The sequence below is a fragment of the Phaenicophaeus curvirostris genome, chromosome 2 (assembly GCF_032191515.1).
Source record: "Phaenicophaeus curvirostris isolate KB17595 chromosome 2, BPBGC_Pcur_1.0, whole genome shotgun sequence".
NCBI lineage: Eukaryota > Metazoa > Chordata > Aves > Cuculiformes > Cuculidae > Phaenicophaeus > Phaenicophaeus curvirostris.
In genome coordinates this window covers 10,057,447-10,077,323 of record NC_091393.1, presented here as the reverse complement: position 1 = coordinate 10,077,323, position 19,877 = coordinate 10,057,447, and the positions used below count along the sequence as shown (strand labels likewise).

The 19,877-nt window shown below is 42.5% G+C and overlaps 1 protein-coding gene, 1 long non-coding RNA gene and 2 other non-coding genes across 5 annotated transcripts in view; 1 reads left to right on the top strand and 3 right to left on the bottom strand.

Moving 5' to 3' along the window:
- Positions 1-19,877, top strand: part of SMIM8 (small integral membrane protein 8) — a 723,388-nt gene that overhangs the window by 314,045 nt on the left and 389,466 nt on the right. The window lies entirely within an intron of this gene.
- LOC138717625 (uncharacterized) lies at positions 3,101-10,117 on the bottom strand. 2 transcript variants are annotated; one of them, XR_011336915.1, is made up of 7 exons: positions 10,071-10,109; positions 8,850-8,872; positions 7,935-7,990; positions 6,750-6,819; positions 6,101-6,177; positions 4,879-4,909; positions 3,101-4,372 (listed from the first exon to the last, which is right to left on the bottom strand). It is a non-coding gene; the product is annotated as an uncharacterized lncRNA (long non-coding RNA). The 2 variants fall into 2 exon arrangements; XR_011336916.1 differs by lacking the exon at positions 8,850-8,872 and having other exon boundaries at positions 10,071-10,117.
- On the bottom strand, positions 4,504-4,575 carry LOC138718443 (small nucleolar RNA SNORD50). The gene has a single exon (XR_011337082.1). It is a non-coding gene; the product is annotated as a small nucleolar RNA SNORD50 (small nucleolar RNA).
- LOC138718444 (small nucleolar RNA SNORD50) lies at positions 5,876-5,942 on the bottom strand. The gene has a single exon (XR_011337083.1). It is a non-coding gene; the product is annotated as a small nucleolar RNA SNORD50 (small nucleolar RNA).

The window sequence follows — 19,877 nt, the reverse complement described above, 5'->3', positions numbered from 1 at the left end:
TGTATATTCTTCAATTTAGACTAGACATAAGGAGGAATTTCTTCACTGAGAGTGGTGAGGCACTGGCACAGGTTGCCCAGGGAAGCTGTGGCTGCCCCATCCCTGGAGGTGTTCAAGGCCAGGTTGGATGGGGCCTCAGGCAGTCTGGTCTAGTGGGAAGTGTCCCGGCTGACGGCAGGGGCTTGGAACTGGGCAGGCTTTAAGATCCCTTCCAACCCTAATTATTCTATGATTGTATGACCTTAAGATGCTTTAAAAAGTACACCTTTACTTTAAAATTATCTTAAAATACAATATTTTTCAATCAACTTACCAGTGTCAAAGTAAGGTCTATGCATTTGGTTTTATTTCAGTCCATTAATCTCTTTCCAGCTTCTTTTCACATATATAAAATAATGACTGAACTTTATTTTAGGACAGATTTTAATCGTTCTTCACCTGTGACCATAAAAGTAGCACTGTCATTGCTGGGACAATGTTCCTTCAGTTACTGAGAACTCCAATCACAGGGAGTGACTGGATCAATCCCACAATCCAACCACCTGTTTTTAGTGGTTATTGGTCTGAGAGCCTGAAGTATGAGGGGTACCGAAAGTAAGAGCACACATTGGTACTTCAAACTTCATCATAGCTCAATAAAACTGTGAAGCTGGACCGGCACCCGGGTCTTAACTGGACTCCACTCGCCACTGTTTTAATTAATTGTGAGAGTTGAAAGCAACATCAGCTTCAAAGAGTAAAAAGCTTCAATCCCCTCCTAAGCCACTCCTCCCTGCAGTTACTAACACACACTACTTCATTATTTTACAACATAATATTCATGTTTCACGTCTTTTTAAAAGGAGGCAGGTTGTAATTGCCAAGTAGTATTCAAATACAAATGAAAATCTCCTCAGGAAGTTCCCAAGCAAACTGCTGGAAAGCCTCTCTATCCTTCTCCTGTTCCTTATACTGGTCATCCTCATACAGAATACTGAGCAAGGCAGACTTTGTCCCACTCAATACAGCCATTCTTCCCAGCATCAAACACCACTTTGTCTGCCGGAGCCTGCAGGAAGTTTGAGACAATGGCAGAGAAGTACTGTCTTCTTAGCCCTGATAGCTCAACTGGACTATCAACTAAAAAGCCATGTGATGTTTGAAAGAAAACTGAATTAATCATTTTCATTTTACTTTTCCAGTTTATATCCTCCAAGGGGAACAGACAAGGGCAGACAGGCAAAAATGCTTGTTATACTGGTTCTAACGACAAAAAGTAGAGAGTGTTGATCAGTGGACATGTACATTTACAGCATACAAAGGCCTCCATCCGTACTCCACTCGCCCAAAATTAACATTCATCTGTTAAATTCATACTCCAATTATAACTCAAATTTGTTCCGCAGAGCTGTGGGAGGGTTGTGCCAAAAAACTACTGACCCAAAGCCAGGGTTAAACGCTCTCCAATACAGCAAATACCTTTCCTTGGGCAAAGTCTAACACTTTGCTTGCTCCACTGTGTCCACGCTTGTCTTTCTTAAGGAGCCACTTTCTCTACCAACCATTATTTAACATCAATGCTTGTTTTTAATTGGTAACACTCATACCCAAGCCTTGTAAGACATGTTTATACAATTAAGAGCTTGCCTGCACCAGAAAGCAGCAACCCCACTGAATCTAGCCCAAGACACAGCTGCAGCCAAGGCCACGCACTCCCCGCAGGCTGGTAGCCTGACAGTACAGCTCACACGGAAATTTCTCCTCACTAGGATCCTGTTACTTCAAGCAGGCAAATACACTCCCATAGCAGCAGGGGTGCTGTGGCAAGATAACCACTGCTAGCTTAGTTTCGCTCACTTGCAACTCTGTTTATAGATCTAGTCTCCACTGGCAAGACAAGTTCTTCAGCAACAGACAAAACCTCCTACCTTAACAGGGACCTCATTACTTAAAGCGTTTACGCACAACTACTCTTCCTGGTGGTTGCAAGATACTCCCCTTAGACGCACACCACTCATTTAGGTCAAAAAAGGCTGCTCTTTATGCCCAGTTACCAGGACCGATGCACAGCACTATTCCAGAACAAAGTCTTGTCTACCTATTGATTTCTTGGACCACGGCCCAACACCCATGTGACTCTTCTGTTCAGCACCAATCACAGTGCAAGATTTCACCGGACTATTTAAAGTACAAAAAAGCAAAGTGTTTTCATGCTGTTTACTACACGGCCTCCAGTCAAAGCTTTAAACCTTTTTGTAAAACTGGTTTAATGAAATGCTTTTGCAGAGAAATCTCACGCCACGTGTTACAAACTTGTTACGCAATAGCTCTTCACAACTAGACCTTATCTTAATCACTTGTGCAAAACATCTTATCAGATGCCCAAAACATACTGGAACTAAACTCACAAGTGGTCTGCAAACACATTATCCCCCTCCCACCAAGCAAAAAAGCCATTACAACTATTATTCTGTAACTAATTTCAAGTTGGAAAAAAATGATCTTCTTGCATCATTTTCACTACTCCTATATTCCAAAGCCTCTGGAGCGTAACATCACAGGTAAAACAGTCGTACTTTTCAGAACATCACACTTTCCGTACTAATACACATTTTTCATTATCTGTCTTCTGCAGTCCTTAAGCACAGGAACACTCACACAGAAAGGTTTGCAGTTCAACAGCCTGCATATGCCTTACCACTGGCCACATCTACTGTTTTCTACACCAGGTGAAAGGTACCCATTTTTCATGATTAAACACTGCTCCTGGAGACAGGCCACCACCACCTGATCTGCCTAACACCACAGTTCCCTGGCACCAATCCTGCCTAGCCTAGATCAGAAATCACCCCCAAGGAATGTTTTAAAACATACAGAACAAGATCGTTGTGAAGTACTTCAGGTACTCTGAGTGCCGCTCACAATCCTGACATTTTCTCTAGTCTTTCATTCGATCCCCAAAATCACGAGAGTAATTCACTCTCACCAGTTTTACTGGATATATACATAGCAGTAGCTCCTTGAAAGCTTCAGATTAGCGTCAGACCAAAGGATACATATCCTTTAGACCCCAGAACACATGCCACCAGCTCTTCTGTGACTACAGACCTCACACAACAGCAAGGTTTTACACATCATCTTTATTCAAGAAGCACATACAAAGCACAGCACATGAAAATACCTACCCTTGTCAGTAACATGTTAACAGAATAAATCCTGTTAAAGGCAATGACAAGAAAGCTGTTCTGTAGTAAATTTCTGCAGATTCTGATATATTAAATACTGATTTACACTGTTGCTTGCTGAGAATAAGCAATCTTTAGCCTAAGCAGCTAGTTACTGCTTATTAATAATAACCAAAGTGAGCCAACATATTCCTGGAGTTTATTATTTTAGTAGTCAGATACTGTTTTACATTCTCGATGCTTTAGATATGACTACTGGTAGTATTTTGCTTTTCATAGTACTACTTTGACAGAAAACAGGGTTTGTAAGCTACATGTCCTTTAGAAACGGGCATATTCCATCAGCTATAGGAATTCCCCGCAACTCTCTAAAGGAAGAGGGCTGCTAGCATCCAACGCTGCATTTTGGATGCAATAGGGCAGCATTTCCTGTATTTTGGTCCTTTTAGGAATTTTCAGTAACTGTAGCTCTATCAGTTGTCAGGCAGCATGCCATTGTCACATTCCTTCCTTCATGAAGCATTCCTGACAATTGAGTTCAAGAGCCATACCTTAAGACAGACTGTACCTTATGTACACAATTTGTCTTTAAACTCCAATTTACTTTGTGACCAGTTTATGATGCCTCATTCCGCCGTGGAAGACTGCCAACTTGCCAAACACAACAAATATGCTGTTACTGTAATACTGCACAGCTCTTTTTCAAGCAGAACTTTAGTGCATGTATTCTCATCTCTTCTCCTACTGACCTCTTTTCCCCACACAGCGAGGAGGTAACACTGACAGCGTATTCCTCAATGGGAAGTGCCACTGTTGTAATATCATCCTTTTCACGATAAAGTGGCAATCCCTAGAACCCCCAATTCCTCTCACACTCACTAGAATACAGATGCCAACGTACTATTCAGACTTTTCTTTAACTACAACTTCCCTCCTGACACTGCACTTTCTTCACCTATCCTTCCTATCAATTCCTACCACTTCAATGTTTTGGGAAAGCATTTATTTAAATACACAGAGACAATTATTTTGGTTCAATTTCTGAAAACAGTATCCACTAAATAAAATTGCAACAGCTGTTTCAGTAGCCTTTGTAAAGCACAGCATCCCATTCCAAGCCACAAAAACTCTTCAGGTGTAACTCTTCTTTCAAGTTACAGATCACCCACACTTGTCAGGCAGCACTGATGAAGTGTTCCAATTCATCACTAAAAAAAGAGAACAAAGTAAATAACTTCATTTGAGGGAGAAATTTCAATTTGTAAGCAGATGCAACACTGTATAGAGCCTATGAACATCATAATACTTTTCAGGAAATTTAAATCAAATGTTTGGTCTCATCTCAGATTCCGGATCCGTATTAAGATTTTTCAACACGGAATTCAGGTTCGGGATAGGATCATCACAGATGAGAAAAAGGAGTAGAGAAAACATAAGGCACCATCCAGCCTGGCCTCACCACCCTCACTCTCTTCATAATATGTAGTCTAAATTCTCCCTCTTCCAATTTAGAGCCATTCCCCCTCATCCTGTCACTACAGACCCTTGCAGAAGTCCCTCCCCAACTTTCTTGCAGCCCCTTCAGAGAAAGGCACTATAAGGTCTATAAGGTCTGGGGCACCTGGAGGAGGTTCTTCACTGATACCAATGTTTTTAAGTATTACTACCACATCAAGGTTTTAAAATTAATCAAAACATTTAATGGAATTCATACCTTCAAAAGGAGAAGTAGCCTTCAAGCATCTCTGCAAAGACAAAATGCGCTGGTTAGTTATATTAACAAGGCTTGCTACTTCCACCTGTTCTCCAAATCAGCCATATAAGTCACTGCATTTCCTACTTGTAATATTGCCTGCCTAAACAATGCAACATTTTATAGGTAGCACTGCTACACAATAAGTTTAACTCTCACATTTGTACTTCACATATTGGGACAAAGCCTGTTCTTCAAAAGAAACTGCTGGTAGTTACCATGATATTTAAAGGTGCCTTTCTTTAATAAGGAATAGAATAAAATTATAGTTATAACAAGACAGGGGAATTAAAATGTGCCCTCACACAAGATGTTAACTTCTTAATGAAAATAGTCTGTGGATACTCAAGAAACAGTGCAATTAAAGTGAGCTTCATTGAAAAAGACGATACTCAGATATTTAAGAATGAAGCTCTTGGGGAAACCACTGCCAATACTGCTAATGCACTGTAAGCGTTCAGAGCGTGCTTTTTGCCTGCTTCAAGTACAGTGTTACAGAAGCCCTTCTGGAACTGAAATAGCTTTAAAATAATTCCAAATGATTATTGTTAACCAATTTAACCTTTAACATTACTTATCCTCAATGCTCACATCTGAGTGAGCCCAAAGTTAACAGGGCTTTCTAAGACGGTCAAAGCTCAAACACCAGCTATGCTTCCTCACTAGGGCACTTAAACCTCGTTAATGCTTGTTATTTACCCACTATAAGACAGAATTCCTCAAATTTTATGGGCCTAACACTTCCTTTTCACTCTGCTCTTTAAAGATGCTAGCTTTGTGACAATACATATCCACATCAACATGGACTCGAGGTGAGTTTAAATAATGTACCAATGTCCTTATTCACAGCCTGGAGCATGGTGGCATCTAGCTTGTACATGGGGACAGAAACAAAAGCAACACCAACTAGGATAACAACTGAAAGATTAAGTGACTTTTGAAAGAATTAAGTGGTTTCATCTCAGTAGCCAGATCCGTATGAAGTTTCTCATCAACATATCAGGTTTGGCAGTTTCATCATGATTCACCACTTAAGTATCACTGACTGGGAACCACAAAGCAATTCATATATTCATGTATTCCACAATACAAGCTTTGTGTCTTTCATATGCAGATGCACCGAAAAGGGAATACATTACAATTAACAAAATTCAGGTCCTTAATCAATAAACATTACCTCTACCTGTTATACTACAGTTGCCAGGAAATTTTTCATCAGGACACCCGACGTTCCCATTATCAGAAACTGTTCACATCACTCTAGAAATGAGTAAAATCATCAATGACAACACATTCATGGACAATATAGCACAATCCACTAAAAGCAACCAAGTTTAACTCTTCTAGATCCCACATCCTCCAAGCCACTGTTTGTAAACATTTGAGTCACATTAAATTGAACACAGAAGTTATTTCTTAGCATTTCCAAAAGATGAGAATACCAACTATTTAAAACACGAACAGCCTAAAATATTAGAACTGCATGTCTCTTTATATTAAAAAGCCTCTAGATATCCACTTTATTTTCTACACCCAAACATTTTCTTACACACTAATTTCCTGAAGTGCAAATTCACAATTAGAAGCCAACTCAAGGTAACCTTTGTCAGATATAGGACGAACACTTCAGACAAGTACATTCTACCAGCTCTTCCAACAATGATTCATATTAACTAGTCACCAACTCCCCCACCTACACAGTTCCAAGACCTTCAAACATGTTGGAAATACAATACCTCAATGACACACCTACTAAATTTGATCACACAGATAATCTGCTAATCTAGTCATTTATCATATTAATTTATTCTCACTGATCATTCAAAACATACATAGCTTTCAGGCAAATCCGCTGATGTGTACCAAGTATTCTTCTACTTCTGACAGTGCTTCCATGAAGGGCTAAAAAGGAAATTAGACAAAAATTATGTTTTAGAGTAGATGATGTCTCTTGCTGTGGCCTAGCATAATCTCTCATGTCAGAAAATCACCAAGCACTAAATAATTACTTTTTCATACAACAATTCAATGTTGGTCTAGAACAGTCTTCAATACCGGAGAAATTGAAATTTTTTATGCATTAGAAGAAAAATTACCCTGAATTTGTTTGGACCTTTTTGTAACTGTGAAGGACCAATACATTTCATCTTCTATTTAAAAAATATTTATGTGCATGGCCATGCATTTATTCACAATGTAACACTTCTGTCTGTTCATCGCTTACAGAATATTTATGTCAATAATTACATTCAAATATGGTCAGGTATGTAGATTTGCACCAACTCCAATACATGCCCAAGTCCTGAGAGCTAACTCTGGTGTATCTCAAATATCAGTATAATTTGGCACAAGTTAACCAAGTGATCTATCATGTGGGTCTTCATGCTTGTCTAAATGCCACAGCAAAAGAAATTAAAACTAAGAACAACTGACCTAAGGGCTGACCTTAATTCAGTGAAGAGCACAAAAAATATAATCATCAAATAATTACTCGTCAGTGCGATGGCAACTATGAGAACGCAACATACTTTATCATTTTCCTTTTTGTTCTAACTCAGTAGCCACACAAAGATGACAATATTCTGGTACTTAACACATTCTGTACTTTATGACAGACAAAACCACGGAAACAGAAGCAATTAACTTGATCATCTAGCATTACTTCCAGTACTTAAAGGAGGCCTACAGGAAAGCTGGGGAGAGGCTCTTCACCATGGGATGCGATAACAGGACAAGGGGTAACGATTTTAAGCTGAAAGAGGGGAGATTTTGATTAAATATTCGGAATATATTTTTTTACTGTGGGGGTGGTGAGGCATCAGAGAGGCTGTGGATGCCCCATCCCTGCAGGTGTTCAAGGCCAGGCTGGACGAGGCTTTGAGCCACCTGATACAGTTATTGGAAGGAGTCCCTGCCTGTGGCAGGGGGCTTAGAACTGCATAAGCTTTAAGGTCCCTTCCAACCCAAACCATTCTATGATTTTAGAGCAAGAAAATTCAAAAATCCAGTGCAATTACCTTAATGTTTCTGTAAAATTTATTGGACACCACTGAAAACTTCCATTCCATCATACCTAAAAACAAACAGTAAACAAACTTAACACTTGAAATCAGCAGATTCTGACTACCAGGTCAGTAAGTCGCACATGAGATAGTAATAAAAAACCCGCCGAAGTTTCAGAAGCAATAACGTTATTTACCAAGTCTTAAGTATGCAGGAGACCTTTAAGAAAGGATCAAGAAATGCAACCAATTTTAAGTAACAGAGTTATGGTTACAATCACATGAAATCCCATACTAGAAGTATTGTAGAAATAACTGCAGGTACCCACTAATAAACTTCACTCCAAAGGATTTTTAACAAAAAATCATCATCTCAGGTGTTCAGTCCTTTAACTACAAGCACTGATCTCTGCTACATTAGAGAAATGTTTTAACCATGTAGCAAGTACTCAGATCTATCAACTCAATAATCCAAAGAAATACATGACAAAGTATTTTTGTCATCTAAAACCTTAATATATGCAGCTTCCACTAAGTTTCTCACTCTGCACTGCATAGATCAAATAAATGTAGCAATGCATTATGAATGACTTAATTTTTTTTTTGTTTCAGATCACGGAAACAACTTAAGCTATTGAAAATCTTGAGTTGAGCCTGTTTCTTACAGCCAATATCCAAGGGTTACTAACGGCTTGTAAAGATTCAAGAATTTTACTGTTTGTTAATCTAACACGTGACTCAGTCTATCATTAGACAAGCTAATCCAACAGCACAGGAATGCAACCATCTCCTCATCTTTGCTTACAGATTACAGACTAGAAGCCTATGCTTTGGTATTTGTATTGCTCAATCTTGCAGAAGAACTATGGCTCAATGGTATCAGCATCATGGTGGGGGGGAAGGCATAAATATTTAAAAAAAATAAATTACCCTTTATTCTGCTGTCTCACCACCTATCAAAGAAAAAGGAATCATCATTAAAACAATTCACATTTAAAAAACCATGTAAAGACTGGGGAGTCTGTTTTTTTTCCTTGGCACCATATAATTTTACAGAAACTGTATTTTTAATAGCCGTCTGTTGGAGGATAGTTTCATGATGTGGACGGGTGAGACCTTGAAACACAGGGTCAACACAAAATTGTGCACTAAACCCATGTGAAAGAAACATGGTAAATCCACTGAACAAAGGAGCCCTGACCCCCAACTGAAACACCTCATCGACTGAAACGCCTCATTCCCATCGGGACATACAGGCTGGCTTCATTCACCAGCATCAGAAGCAGGAATCCACGTGAGAGCTGAGGGGCTGCTGCTGGCCCCAGCAATGAAGATCTGATCCTACTGGCAGGCAGCATTTTCTCCTCAGCCCCGAAAAGGACCTGATTTGAGCCCCCAGCACCAGCCAGACCCCTTCTAATCTGCTCTAGTGAGACTCTATCTGGAGTATTGTGCCCAGTTTTGGAATCCCCAACATAAGGATACTGAACAGTTGGAATGCGTCCAAAGAAGGGCTACAAAGATGTGCAGATGGCTGGAGCATCTCTGCTACGGGGACGGGATGAGAGTTGGGGTTGTTCTGCCTGGAGTAGAGAAGGCCCCGGGGAGACTTTATAATGACCATATAGTACCTGAAGGGGCTACAGGAAAGCTGGGGAGGGGCTGTTTCGAAAGTCTAATAGTGACAAAATGAGGGGGAAGGGCTCTAAATTGGAAGAGGGAGGATTTAGACTAGCTATTAGAAAGAATTTCTTCACGCTGAGGGTGGTGAGGCACTGGCACAGGTTGCCCAGGGAAGCTGTGGCTGCCCCATCCCTGGAGATGTTCAAGGCCAGGCTGGATAGGGCCTTGGGCAGCCTGGTCTGGTGGGGATGCAACTGGATGGGCTTTGCGGCCTCCTTCCAACCCAAACCGTTCTGTGGTTCTATGAACGTGGCGCAGGGCAAGCCCCGCCTCCCCCGGCCCCGGGACTCGGCTCCGGGCAAGCCCCGCCCCGCGATACCGGACCCGCAGCCCCACGGTGCGGCCCGCCCGCCCCCGCCTCCAGCACCGCGCGAGCGCCCCCACAGCCACGCGTACGGACACGGAGCCACCCCAACCCAGCAACCCGCCCGCACCTCGGCCTCGGCCCCGGCCCCCGTACCCCCTCACCTCCTCTTGCAGACGCTCCGCGGGCGAAAAGGAATGTCAGAGGCGCTCGCCGGCTTATATAGACGCGGCGGGGTGGGAACGAGGTTGGGGGCGTCCTCAGCGCGAGGCGAGGGGCGGGGCTCCGAGGGCGGTGCGCGGAGCCGCTCCTTTTCCGGGGGGCGGGGCCTATTGCCCCCTCAGGGCACCCGCGCGCCGTGGGAGGCGCTTTGGTTTGAGGAGGGTGAGTTTTCGTACAGTGCGTTCGGGCATCGCGACTAAACCTGTACCCTGTAATCTGAGAGATGAAGACTTCGTTCTTCCAGACTGCAAAAGCCAGCGTGGGGTAACACTGAGACATGAGATTCCCTGCAGTAAATCAATGACCTGGATGAAGGCATCGAGTGCACCCTTAGCAAGTTTGCGGACGACACCAAGCTGGGTGGAAGTGTCGATCTGCTGGAGGGTCGGGAGGCTGCAAAGGGATCTGAACAGGCTGGACCGCTGGGCAGAGTCCAATGGCATGAGGTTTAACAAGGCCAAATGCCGGGTCCTGCACTTGGGGCACAACAACCCTGTGCAGTGCTACAGACTAGGAGAAGTCTGTCTAGAAAGCTGCCTGGAGGAGAGGGACCTGGGGGTGTTGGTTGACAGCGACTGAACATGAGCCAGCAGTGTGCCCAGGTGGCCAAGAAGGCCAATGGCATCTTGGCTTGTATCAGAAACGGCGTGACCAGCAGGTCCAGGGAAGTTCTTCTCCCTCTGTACTCGGCACTGGTGAGACCGCTCCTCGAATCCTGTGTTCAGTTCTGGGCCTCTCACCACAAGAAGGATGTTGAGGCTCTGGAGTGAGTCCAGAGAAGAGCAACGAAGCTGGTGAAGGGGCTGGAGAACAGGCCTTATGAGGAGCGGCTGAGAGAGCTGGGGTTGTTTAGCCTGGAGAAGAGGAGGCTGAGGGGAGACCTCATTGCTCTCTACAACTACCTGAAAGGAGGTTGTGGAGAGGAGGATGCTGGCCTCTTCTCCCAAGTGACAGTGGACAGGACAAGAGGGAATGGCCTCAAGCTCCACCAGGGGAGGTTCAGGCAGGAAAAAAATTTTCACAGAAAGGGTCATTGGGCACTGGCAGAGGCTGCCCAGGGAGGTGGTTGAGTCACCTTCCCTGGAGGTGTTTTAAAGATGAGTGGATGAGGTGCTGAGGGGCATGGTTTAGTGTTTGATAGGAATGGTTGGACTCGATGATCCAAGAGGTCTTTTTCAACCTAGTGATTGTATGATTCTACAATTCTGTGAAATGCACACCTGTCTTTCCCCTGCAAAGTTCCCACTACAGATGAACCTTAGTCACCTTGCTATTTATAGCCTTCTTATTACCAATGGCAAACTAAAATAGAATTCATTCTTGCTTTATGTAATACACTTCAGGCTTAAACTATGAGTCTCTACTTCTTTTTCTGTGGAAAGAAATTCCATTCTTTGTTACAATAATATGTAATCATGTAGCATTAGGAAAGGCAACGTAAGGAACTGCCTTCATCTGCAGGATGGGGGAGGATGTGATTGAGAGCAGCCCTGCAGAGAGGGTCTTGGGGGTGCTGGCTGATGAGAAGCTTGAAATGAGCCAGCAATGTGCACTTGCAGCCCAGAAAGCCAACCATATCCTGGGCCGCATCAAAAGAAGCGTGGCGAGCAGGGTAAGGGAGGTGATTCTGCCCCTCTGCTCCACTCTCCTGAGACCCCACCTGGAGTACTGGGTCCAATTCTGGAATCCTCAACATAAGAATGATATGGTAATATTGGAATGAGTCTAGTGGAGGGCTACAAGGGTGATCTGAGGGCTGGAGCGCCTCCCATATGAGGACAGGCTGAGAGAGTTGGGGTTGTTCAGCCTGGAGAAGAGAAGGCTCTGAGGAGACCTTATAGTGACCTTCCAGTGCCTGAAGGGGCTGCAGGAAAGCTGGGGAGGGACTGTTTACAAAGGCTTGTAATGACAGGACTAGGGGCAGTGGGTATAAACTGGAGAGGGGAAGATTTAGACTAGACATAAAGAAGAAATTCTTGACTTATGAGAGTGGTGAGGCACTGGCAGAGGTTGCCCAGGGAAGCTGTGGCTGCCCCATCCCTGGGGGTGTTCAAGGCCAGGTTGGATGGGGCCTTGGGCAGCCTGGTCTGGTGGGAGGTGTCCCTGCCCATGGCAGGGGGTTGGAACGGGATGGGTTTTAAAGTCTCTTCCAACCCAAACTATTCTATGATTCTGTCTTCATTGTAGGTAGGCAGCAATTACAAGGCTAAAAAAAGTTAACTAAAACAAAATAAAAACATACACCGCAATTGCAGATTATATTTTCAGGTAGGGTTCCCTCTTAGCTGCCTTTCTTTCCCCTCTTTCACACTTCTGCCTCTTTAGCCTGTATCCCAGGTGTCCAGATGAGAGTGGAAGCTGTAGAGCGACACTTGATTGAGCCTCAAACTCCTCTCCCCAGAAAGATCCTAAGCCTGGTCTGAATTTTAAGCCCGGTTGCCATATAGTGTTAGTTTAGAGATGAATCACTTCTGAATTTGCCTCACCACAGAGCTGCACATTCATGCACAGTGTAAGCACTGGTGGAAGGGACTGCTGGCCATGAGATACTGGGGCGTACTGGATTGTCTCTTTAGAGACCTGCACAAGTGTATGGTGGCCCAAAAGGCTGGTCATGTGGCCACCTTCAGGGCTTCTGAGCTCCAGGCAACTCTCTCCAAGTTCTCTTTTCTTGTTTTAAATTATTTCTTTCTCTTCTTGCTCTTTATTTCTGCCTGCCCCCACTTCCCCTTTGTCCCTATTTTAAGTCTGGTTTCCTGGATTTTCTCCAATAGCTTTGATGACTCACATCACTGGGTTTGGTTTGGGGTTGTTACCAGTGCATCCTTTGGGATGCTGAGTTCCCCTGCCCTCTCACCTTTCCAGCAGGAAGTCTATTGTATGCAGCGCTAATTTCTTCCTTCTCAGAACAGTTAGTACTCATTGTAAAATCCTGAGCTGACTTTGCCATATGTTAGGCATCATAAAATGCGTAAGATGGGTAGAAATTTCATTTAGCTTATGATTTTGGCCCCATGTTTAATGTTTTACAGAGACCAGAATTTTTTATTTAAACTTTTTCTCAGCTCTCTTTCTTTGAATTTTTAGTCCCTTTAGTGTCACAGAAAGATGAGCGTTTGTTGGGGGTTTTTTAAAGATAAATGAGATCATAAAAACATTAGAACAGCTGTACAGGGTCAGGCCAGAGGTCCACCCCCCTAAGTATCCTGCCTCCAAATGTAGCTAAAGTAAATGCCTTGGGAGGAGAGTAGGGAGAGAGCAAGCACGTAGGGATTCTTCCCTGTATATTTGCTTAGCGTCTGGGAACATAAAATTTAGAGACCTCCTGATGGGTGGGTTTTTTTGTGTGTGTGAATGTAAAAATCCTCCATTAATTTGCTGCCCATAAATTTGTCCAGTCTTCCCCAGAGCCTTTGTAAGTTATTAGCATTCACAATAGCAATGGCAAGGAGTACCACAGCTTAGTTAGCATTGTAGGAAAATATACCTCCTCTAGTTTGCTTTGGCCCTGCTGTCTGTTAGCTCATGACTGGAAGTTAGTTCAAGTTCAGCCTGGAAAAGAGAAGGCTCAGAGGAGACCTTACAGCAGCCTTCCAGTACTTGAAGGGGGCTCATAAAAAAGATGGGGGCAGATGTTTCAGCAGGGCCTGTTGCGATAGGATGAGGAATAATGGTTTTAAACTAAAAGTAGGTAGAGTCAGGCTAGGTATAAGGAAAATATTTTTTACACCGAGGGTGGTGAAACACTGGCACAAGTTGCTGAGAGACGTGGTAGATGCCCCATCTCTGGAATCATTCAGTGTCAGGTTGGATGGGGCTTTGAGCAACTTGATCTAGTTGAAGATGTCCCTGCTCACTGCAGGAGGGTCAAACTAGATGACTTTGAACCAAACCATTCTATGATTCTATGATTTTACATTAGCAGTTGTGTTTGCTTTTCTCAATGAGCAGTACTTTATATTAGCCTACGTGGAATGTCATGTGTGGCTGGTATATTCCCTCATGTTTTTAAGCTCCTGTAGCCATTTATTTATCAGCAATGAATCATTTCTTTCTTTCTTTTTTTTTTTTTACCCCTCTGCATACCACTTTTTTCAGACCAATTCAGTAACTTCACCAGTACAGGTCATGCAGTTTTCTGTGGTAGTTTTCTGCCACTGAAAATGAATCATTTACTTCTACCCTCTGTTTCCTATTTTTACCTCTTATCCCATGCCTGCTTAGTTTGCCTAAAATCATTTGCTAAGAGGCTTTGGAGAATCTGTGCACTAGATCATGTTGTCACATGTTTGCTGATGAGAAACATGACGTGTGTTTACCAAGCATTCTGACTTTGCCTTACAGGTCATATTTATCCAGATACACGCTAATTCTACTTTTAATATGAATTTTTAAATTATTTTCCAGATACAGATCTCAGGCTTAATGGGCTGTCATTTCCTGGATTTCCCTGGAACCTTGTAAAAACATTGTAATCCTCCTTGCTACTTGCCCTGCTTTAGCACCAGAGCAATTTCTAGTGAGAGGTCACACACCACAATTAGCAGTGCATGTTTCACTGAATTCCTCTAGAGCATCATCTGATCCTGTTGAAACTGCAGCATCTTCAAGAAGTTTGAAGCAGTTTACCTTGACGATTGCCTGAAAAGTGGTGTGTTGGCAATTTCCCCAGATCTTCCACAATAAACACGGGAGTAAAAAAATAATGCAGTTATGTGGCCCAACTTTTTCTGAACAGACTTCCTGCACTTTGTGAATTTGAGAAGGGGTATGTTATTACTTTTGATAGACTAAACACTGTTATACTGGCATGTGGCGTTGTGGGTTTCCTTTTGCCCTTTTTCAAGTCCTTCTTGAATAGCGATTTTGTGCCTTTAAGATAGTGTTCTCAGTTTGTCTTCTTACTACTTGCGAGGTTTTAATGTGCACAAATCAGAGAATCATATTCCTTTTAGTTTTGTTTTTAACACGTATCGTCATTTTTAGGTATCTCTCCTTCCTGAAGTTGAGTACCTTACAGCGGTGGTGGATATTTGGGTTTTCTGCTGCAAAGACAGAGTATCTGAAAGTACAATAGTTGCTTATATGGACACATTTTTTAATTGTTATAATCAAATCTGTTTCTATATAGCTAAAATTAACAGTAAAACATAACTAAGCTTTATGCAAGAAAAACCCTCACACCCTCTGGACTTAGTTATGTCAGCAATAAAGTTGGTATATTAAGAGAGCCAAACTAAATAATATTAATAATTTTAAGTTAAAGTAGCTATTTTTCTCTTTGTTTAGCAATATAAGTCTGTGTGCTGTCTCCAGGAGCACATAATTTTAACTAATAAATTGTCGAGCAGAAGTATTCATTATCTTGAACTGCAGCCGTATTTCAGTATGCCCCAAAAATACTTGAGGGGCATTTCTGTCTGAAGATTTGTTAGTGCTTGGGAACATCATCTTTCTCTCAGTGTTCATATCTATTCTGTGTTATTCTGCATAAATAGCATATTACTGAAAGATGACGTGCTTCATTTAATTGCTGTGTAGTTGCTGCTTATCTTACTGGCTTTTGCTTGCCCTTAAGAGATGAAATGAACAGGCTTGTATGAGATAAAAGCATTGAAGTGGAAGTACTCTGGAAAGATGGGAGAAGAGCAACCTGCTATTTAATATTCTTCTCATAATTGTAGAATCCAGCTGTTCTGTCACTTGCAGTCACTTGATTCATTAACAAGACATAGGGGAAAAGTTTTTCTGTCATATTTATACAGCTTTGACATATTGGATGCCAAACTCACTTTTATACAGGAAATATATCTTCATGTTCTTTAACAGGAGGCTGCCTCTGGTTGTTCGAGAAGACAAGGCTGTTGAGCTATTTTATATTTTTTAAACTAAACTTTTCTTAAAACTGACATCTTTCAGAGGCTTGCTTACAGTTAAGATATCCTATAATCACATCCTGTACAGAATCAAGAAAAACAACATGTACTCAATTTGCTGTTTCTAAAACCAAGTATCACATGAACTACTCTAACGAAACAGAAGCTGTAAAACTGCATTCCAGCATCTGGAATTGAATCTGGATATGATAATTACAGCTCTCTGGGTAAGAAAGGCACTCTCTTTGAAGTGGAGATTTCTCAGAAGCTTCTTTAACTTCTTGGAATATTGTATTTGATAAAATAAGAAAACAAAAGATTCACACCTAGTATTTTACTCATAGAATGCATACTTTTTTAAAAAAAGTACTCAGGATGTAGGAAAATGTAACTGTATTATCTATATTGCTAATATGTTAATTTTAATAGATTTTATTTTATATCAAGGCTTTACTTTGTAAGGTGCATAAGTCTTTCCTTCTATGAAACTTGCGTAGTTACAGGTGTTTCTTGAATCTTTTATTGTAGAATTTTGTTTCCATGTTGTCTTGTTCTTAAAAAGAGCAAGCTTTCTAGGAGAGAGTAGTGGGTTAGCAGGCTTTGTGAGGGTACCTTGCTCTTTGTGGCTCAATTCTTATACAGGGAGAGAATAAGCAGTATTTTCTATAGGTGTGTTTCAATTTTACAGTTAAGTAGAACTTATGAGATGCTTCTGAAGGGGGTGACTTTGTTCTTCCCTCCTCCCCTGTCATCACTACAGGGTAATCATCATGCTGCTGCAAGCAACTACCTGGTGCAATAGAATTATTTCTTTTCAGCCTTAGTTTTCTAGCAAACCTGAACTGGTTCACGCCATGACTGCCTAACCACTAGATTTGACAGAAGGGAAGTGTTGGGACCACACACTCTGGGCTGGGGAAGAACTGAGCAGAGTGATGTCCTCAGACAGCAGTTAATACTTAAGCAGCTATGAATATGATGTGAAGCCCTGTGCTCAAACCCTCCAAAAGGCAGTGCAGCATTTAACTTATTTAACTATGTCTGAAAGCAAGAATTCTGCCATGAAAATAAACAATCTTTGATGTTTAAGAAGTCTATTCTACTGCATGCTGGTATTTACTCTTGTATGGTAAGGAAGAAATTACATCTATCTAAATACAATTAAATTATATGAACAGTTGATATTCAGAGCAGTACAGCTTGTGGCTCTACTAGAGAGCAAGACAATTGTAATGTTCTTGCCTAGGATATGTAATATTTATGTGTCTGAATTTTGAAGGTTGGGAGATGTATTTATAAAGAACAGAAAGAAGAGGGCAGCATACTTAACCCTATAACCATGATAACATTCCTTAAAAAAATGCAGCTCAGCCATTTCAATTGTGCAAATAATCTGTGAACTTGAAGAAAAGGTAAACTAACGTATTACTGACTTCCCAGGAGGGAACTCACAGCATTGCAAATTCTTACCATGTGCATAAGCATGTTTCCTGTCCTGAAATTCATGACTGGACCTGGTATCTGGACTCCTGATGCTGGTGAGGCTGTGTCTTTGATGATGATGAAAGTATTCAGACACGGTGCCTTCTGCCGAACACCCTAACCTGCTTTGCCTGGTTGTGCTTTCTTAGATATTCTCCGTGACTCAAAGGAGCTCATCCAGGCTCTCCAGAAAACAGAGGGGAAGACTCGGACATTTCAGACATCAGCCAACAGTGGACGGTAGAATAAGTCAAGGCCATTCTGTTTTCTGGTCCTCTGTTTAACATGAGCTGTGTAGGGAAAGCATAGGACAAGGCTGCCACTCCTCGTCAGCACTGGGAACATGCTCTGCTTGGCTACGGATTATGCAGCTAATAGGCAGATGAGATTTATTTACGTAATTCATGTGACAAGAAGCAATTGCCCTGCCAGAGGTAATGAGCACACAATGTTTGTAAACACAGGGCTCTTGCAGCATGGAGAAGTTGCGGTATGAAGCTCAAGCTGGGGGCCTATTATAGACATGAATCCCTAGGTGCTCCTTAATCTCCTGTTAATCTGCCAGAGTATTGGAGTGCATTTAGTATTTGATAGGAATGGTTGAACTCGATGATCCGATGGGTCTTTTCCAACCTGGTCATTCTATGATTCTATGATTTGCACCAGCATCCTTTAGGATTCCCGAACCAGGCCCTTTTGGGAGCCTGGAATGGATGACCAGGAGGAGCACTTGCTCTCAAACAACACTTTAATATTCCTTCTCAAATAACAATGCTGGGGGGTGTTTTCAGAGAGGCTAGTGACCTGAGAGCAGGCTGCCAGGGAAGAGCAGTTGGCCCTCAGCCTCACCTGGAGCAGCTCCTAGGTAGAAGCCTGTGGTATTGTGCAAGATATAAAAGGTCGGACCACTGCCTGGTGTTGGGAGAGACAAGCAGCCCGCTCCCCAGAGGCAGCCTGGTGTTGTTTAGCAGGGGTCAGGATGCCTGACGGATGGAGAAGCTGGTGAGTAGCCCTGGTAGCTGCATGCACACTGCAAACCCTTAACGTTCACTACTGTGCAGGTGACTGTTCCTACGGGAGCTGGCACAGTTGCCAGGATTATTGTGTGGCCCTGGCTAGTGCCCGTTGCTCTGCACTAGGGTTGTGTCCAAGAGGAAAAGGGCTGGTGCCATACAGATGTGTTGAATATTGCCATTGATCTTGGAGGGATCATATCCCTACCAGATAATGAAGTTCGTTCCCCGTCAAGGGATCTGCACCACAGTGCATGGGACCCGTGGTACCAGTGGCAGAAGCACCTACCTGCTTTTTTGTATTTATCTCATCCTAGACCGCCTAGAGGAGATACAATGCCGAGTTTCTTCTAGGTATCTTAAGTATTTCAGTCTTGACATGGCCTCTTCTAGCTGCGGGCATACCACTTAGCCCATCTAGCAATTACTGACGTTGCATCCATATGGGAAAGGGTCCAACACAGCTTTTCACTGACATATTGGATACAGAGGCAGGTGCTACCAATATTACCAATCATGGACGCTGTCTGATACAGTCTTTCTGCAGAATTCAATAGGAGCTGTGGAACAACTCTCTACTCCTCTGAAACACTGGAAAAAGCAAGGAAAACTTCATAAGTTACCCCACTGTGCAACAGGATGTATCACCTGAACAAAATACATCCTTGGATCATGGTGCTCTATTTTATAAGAAGGAAAGACATTTTATGAGGACTATTGAAGAGGGGAGCACGTCAGTGCTGCTTTATGCAGATAATCTACTTGAAATCATGCTAGATCATTGTGCCAGCATAGCATTGAAAAGAACTGTTTTGTCGCACTCCTTTCATTTTCCATTCTTTATTTTCTTCCTCTTCTTTCCTTGGATTACTCAGTCATGCACTTATTTTTGCATAAGTAGATATGAAGAGAGGAGTGGGTCTCACTTCAGGAAATTTTAATTGGTATATTTAATTTCTCTTGAAGGTCTTGCAGTATATTGGCATGTTTAAGTAGTTTCCATGGACTGTAAAGGGACTTTGTGACACAGCTTGATTTGTCTCTCTACATGAAGACAGCAGTATTATAATGAATACATATTATACTAGGAGTGCCCAAGCATTAGAAAACCTTATCCAGCCTACCAGGCTGTTGTAGGTGGAAGCAGACTAAGAAATTACCCGTGTCCTCTCCTTCCAGTAGTCCTGTGTGTCCAGCTCAATATGTCCCTATCCTCCTGTTTCCCCATTTCTGCAGCAGAGGCAAGACTTGCCTCACAGGCACTAGGAGGTAACGGCACGCAGAGATGCAGCCTGTGGCTTTTGCCCACATTCCTTCATTTCTGAAGGTTGCAGCGGGAGAGCTGGTGAAGCAGGAACGTACCATAAGGTGCTGTTTA